This window comes from Watersipora subatra, chromosome 3 (genome assembly GCF_963576615.1).
Source record: "Watersipora subatra chromosome 3, tzWatSuba1.1, whole genome shotgun sequence".
NCBI lineage: Eukaryota > Metazoa > Bryozoa > Gymnolaemata > Cheilostomatida > Watersiporidae > Watersipora > Watersipora subatra.
Window position 1 is genome coordinate 54533494 of NC_088710.1, and position 5406 is coordinate 54538899.

General features: G+C 36.2%; 1 long non-coding RNA gene across 1 annotated transcript; it reads right to left on the minus strand.

Annotated features, from left to right (window-relative positions):
* Window positions 1-52: 52 nt before the first annotated feature.
* LOC137389783 (uncharacterized) lies at window positions 53-1638 on the minus strand. The gene is made up of 3 exons (XR_010978079.1): window positions 464-1638; window positions 313-375; window positions 53-164 (listed from the first exon to the last, which is right to left on the minus strand). It is a non-coding gene; the product is annotated as an uncharacterized lncRNA (long non-coding RNA).
* Window positions 1639-5406: the final 3768 nt, after the last annotated feature.

Below are 5406 nucleotides of genomic sequence, written 5' to 3' on the forward strand. Positions count from 1 at the left end.
TAGTGCATCTTCATCAGAAAAGATCAGAAGTTTTGATTTTTTTATGATAAACTCTGGTCAGTCTTAGGGAATTTATCTCTTATACAAACCCTTCATCCTTCTTGAGCTACCAACTGCATATCTAAAACTGTTACGCTGACTGATCCAAAACTGTTAACACTGATCTAAAACTGTTACGCTGACTGATCCTAAACTGTTAACACTGATCCAAAACTGTTACGCTGACTGATCCAAAACTGTAAACACTGATCCAAAACTGTTACACTGACTGATCCAAAACTGTTAACACTGATCCAAAACTGTTACGCTGACTGATCCAAAACTGTTAACACTGATCCAAAACTGTTAACACTGACTGATCCAAAACTGTCAACACTGATCCAAAACTGTTACGCTGACTGATCCAAAACTGTTAACATTGACTGGTCCAAAACTGTTAACACTGATCCAAAACTGTTAACACTGACTCTTCTGTAACAACTTGAGAAAAGAAGTCAATCTTTACAAACAAAAAGACAAACAAACATATTGCTCGTCTTTTTTCACGTTAAAACTGCCTTCTTTTTCACTCCAAGTTATCAAAATTTGCATTGAGATTTTAGGAGCAAAATAAGATGTATAGAATCAGTCAAAATTGGATCAAGCGTAGAATTGCCTATGACACATGAATATCTCTATGGTTATGAATATCTCTATGGTTATGAATATTTTTGTGGCAAATCTCAAATACACCCTTAGAATGTCTGCAGTACATCTGCCAATCAAGAGGAATAAAAATGTTGAGTTTTAGAGACCATCAGCGGTTGCCCGCTAGTCAATTTTGTTCCAACTTGTGACTCTAAAACTTTTGCAAAGTTAAAACTGTTCAGTTGATTCGTTCCCATTCAAACAGCAGACTTAGTCCTACTGCCCACTAGTTCAATAAAATATATTGATCTAGATATAAATTATATAATTGACCATTAACTACAAAATGACTACTTGTAAAAGTTCTTTTTGTTATACAACTAATTTTTTCGTGGTTTGGCTTTTCGGACATTTCAATCAAACATTTACGTTGCTGGTTTTGAAAAACTAACCTTTGCGTGTGCGGTCACCTACGGTATATTTTGTAGCCCCACTGGCTATGTTCAACAGGGTATTCTATTCTAGAAGACTAGTGAGAGTATAGTAACCGTTCTCAGCATTGCCATAATCGATGATCTTGACTCAGGTCTAAAGATTGTTCCTCTGCATTAACGGATTTTCACCTCTTTTGCTCCGTTACAATTTTCCCAACTGTCTCATACATTCCTCATATCCATTCATCTTTTTACACTTGCTGATTTATAAATACATGTGCAATTTTCTTTAGACTAAAGCTGTTATCTTTGCTAAGGAAGTGTGTGCAAGTATTGAGGAGTTTGATTTTAACATATGTCAATGTATGGGTATGTTTACCTGCGTTACACACTCACATGTCATGTAAGAATGTATCTTATCCATGATAACGGCAGACACTTGATATTTTTACGGTTTTTTGTACTGACTACGGGTCATTTCATATAATACATTTTTGTATTTGCTGTTTGTTGCCACTTCAGATTATATTTTTATGGTTTTATTACTTTAAATACAATGCGTTATGCAAACAATTTATAATCATAAAACTCTACTTGTGTTTGCTTTATGCACTCTCATATTTAAAAGTGTGATCTAGCATCGTTAGCACCGGTTCTGCATTCATATTATATAATCTCGACGTACTAAACTCGTATCAACTCAAAATAATTGTTTGTTGAAATTGCACTGCTAGAAATGCAAAAAGGTTATTTAAGTACATGTTATAAAAGTACAGATAAAAAGGCTGCCTTCAAGAATGTGCTCATATACTACAAAGGAGACTGTTAATAGTTTTGGAATTCATTAAATTTATCTCTCATCTGAAATTTGTTCTACCAATAAGCTTTGAAATATTTTTACAAATGTGACTACCTATACAATACCTGTCACAAAGCTCTGATTCAGTTATATAAGTCAACTTGCCAAATGCCCGATGTTACACGGGTATAAGAAAAAAGCTTATAAATAGTTGCAGGTATTGTAGTTGCTCGCCATTAGCCTGGCACGTTGCCAAAAACTAATTTGAGTACCTACTATCCGTATTTCTATACTTACTAATATGAGCCGTGAGATTTGGGTATCGGTAAGATATTTGCCTGGTGAGCGGGAGGTTCCAAGATCAAATCCAGCATGAAATGGATATGTCATTCCTAGATTTTAACAGTTATAGCTAAACAAACCGAAACACACAACTATGTTTCGACATGACTACACACACACACACACGCGCACACACACTTTGAGATTTATATATACATAGATTTGTTAAACGACAGCACAGCTTGTTAGATGTAACAACTATGTTTTGACATGACTACACTTAACAGAATGCTGCCTCTCCATATTATATCTCGTTTGCTGACTATCACTCCTAGGTTAAAGAGGAGAGCCAAGATAAATGTTCGATTCAACTGTTTCAGAATCTTACGACTCTTCAGAATGTGTACGAAAACCCTGTCAGTGGAAACTAGAATCATGATGTGATGTCTCATATTATATTTTTCTCAAGTTCTCATACAAATGCAGTTTTTACTACAATCAGATTCCATCTACCGTAAAAGCACTTTTGTTCTAGCTATTCATTGAAATTGACAATGACTTCCATCTTAGAAGATGCAAGCTTGGATCAAGCAGTATGGTGGAGTAGAGGTGAACCTGTTCTGAGTATCTATCACTTCTGGGACTGTCAGATTAACCTGAAGGGATACATTTCACAACAGGTCTAGTCTGACAAAGCCAGATAGCCATTTAACTTGCCCAATGGTGAAGAACAGAGTTGGATCTTTAATGTGTCCACAATGTCACTGTGGTACACGGGCGCCTCCAAGTAATGGTTAAGACCCAAAAGACCTAACAATTTAGAGTTGAAAGCTTGCTGAGAGCTTTTTGTCACATTGGAATTAAGCAGGATTCGAACCACCAACCCCGTGGTTGATAGTCAAAGATGCTACCACTAAGCCACCTTGACATTCTACAGCACTTCTATGTTAAAAATCTAATATTTGAGGTTACGGTTGACAAGGATCAGGAAACTTAAAATAAAATGTTGACCCGACCCCATGAGTATTTCATCTGATGATGATCATTATTCATCATCAGATGTTAAACTTGCACTGCGTCATGTTTTGGCAGCAGTATTCAAGGCTAGGAAGCTTTTATTGCTTGAAACTATTGTTGACAAGCTATATCTAAAACCGTTACTGGATGGTAACACGTAAATGGAGGTTTACCGATAAAAAATGCTGTTTGTACAAGCTCAGCGCTTGATGGACAAAAATTTTTCGCTGGCTATATTTGTTCATCTTCAATCAAGGTAAGATGCAACGCTATAGGTAAAGCGCATTTGTTTTACTTATTCAATATTTCCTGATTTCTGTCTTTTAATTTTTTTGGCGTGTAACAACAAACATCCTTTTTATAGATTATTACTAATGCTAATAGAAATTTATACATATTTACTATTTTACAGTAATAACTCATTAATAAACTCTCAGTAGAGACCGCTGCCGAAACAGCGATTGAACGCTAGCGATAAAAATATACTACGATGTATATTATGAGTTGATTTCAGCATGAAGTTAGTTTAGCTTTCATAAAGATGATGGGTGCACAGTAATTGACAATATAACCCAAACCTGTCACCAAAGCAAATCAGTCTCTGTTTGGTTCTGAGGAATGTTAGTTACAGCTCATTTGAGAGATGAATAAAATTAAGCTTTGCCTGTTTAAAGTTTTAAGTTTAGTTTCTGAGATTTCACTAACTGTTTATTTACTGTATATTATAAAAAAATGAAATAAAAGGAACAGTATACCAATATCAAAATTGAGTGCAATATTTTTTGTCCAAATTTAGCTAGTGTCTAGCTACAACCAATACTAGAGAATCTTTCGGAGTTATCCTTTCACTTTTTAGGGAAGACAACTGAATTACATATAATTCGAATGCCCTGTTGGTAGATCATCTCATGCTTTGGCCTACATCATTTGTAGATTTCTTTGTTGTATTTTATAGTTGTTCGACTTAAGAGGATTTCAGTCTAAGCTAGAATGATAACACTTTATACTTGACTTGTAATAGGTTCTGTCACCTGTGTATGAGGGGATGTGGTTTGTTTGCTAGAGGTTGAATCAATTACCTGATAGATACAAGTGTATCTACTTATGAAGTTTTGCAAGGTTTAGGTCTCCAAATCTCTTACTACCTTAGCTCGAGGTTAATAAGGCAGATCGCGAGTTGTACCGACCATTTTCCCTTCATCTATTACAGTCGAGAGTCACTTAGTCTATTACGGTTGAGAGTCACTTAGTCTATTACGGCTAAGAGTCACTTAGTCTATTACAGTTGAGGGTCACTTAGTCTGTTACGGTTGAGAGTATCATGCTAGTTTTAACTAAAACAGAGCAAACTCCTCTCATTTAGTTAAAAAGCATTCAAGCAATTAAACAACTACATATAGTTCAAGACTTTTTTATTAGAGATCTAAAAAGTTTCTATTTTTAAAATCCTAGCTCCACCCAACAGCATGCTCTCTTGTAACTGGTTTACATCAGTCGCGACAGTAAACCTAATCCTACTTGAACAGCGAGATGTAGATTGTAGGTTTTATTGGAAAAACTACTTTCTGAGAGGCTCCTTGGCTTGCTGTTACAAGCGAAGCTTTTTATTGATTATATTAGCAAACGGAAGCACCTTTATGCACACTGCTTCAGTGAATGTTTGTTGAAATACATTGGACAAGTCAAGAATGCTTGTGGTACTGCACTTTGGCTATGGAACCTAAGGACCAGATACACATGTGTTTCATATCCGCTCAATTCTATCTGATAATGCATTATCTAAAGTTCACTATCTGCATCTTAATCTGCTGGGGGTCTGCTGGCTGGCAAACGTGTTTACTCTATTACATCATCGATTATGTAACAGCTTAAAAGCAATAAGACAATAAGCTTAAAAGCAAAGCATATTGCACCCTACAGCACAGGAGTTGTTACTCAGCTCAGTGACTGCTTATTCGTTGGATAGTTGCTTTTGTTTGATGCCCAACAATAGCCTAAACTTGACTATTTGAACAAAAGACTCAATAGCAGGGATGGATAATTGTGAACGAGTCCAATGACGCGGAGCAAGCAGTCATTGGCAGTGGTCGCTGGCGGTTGACTAGCTATGCATCTTGTAGTTGGGAACAGGACTAGGGAAATGGGAATCCCCTTCGTGGATTTTCCACATGTAAGTTTTCAGACATATCGCAATCACGGGCTATAATAGTGAGGGCAGCTGACTAGTAACACGGAGCACTTGTGGCT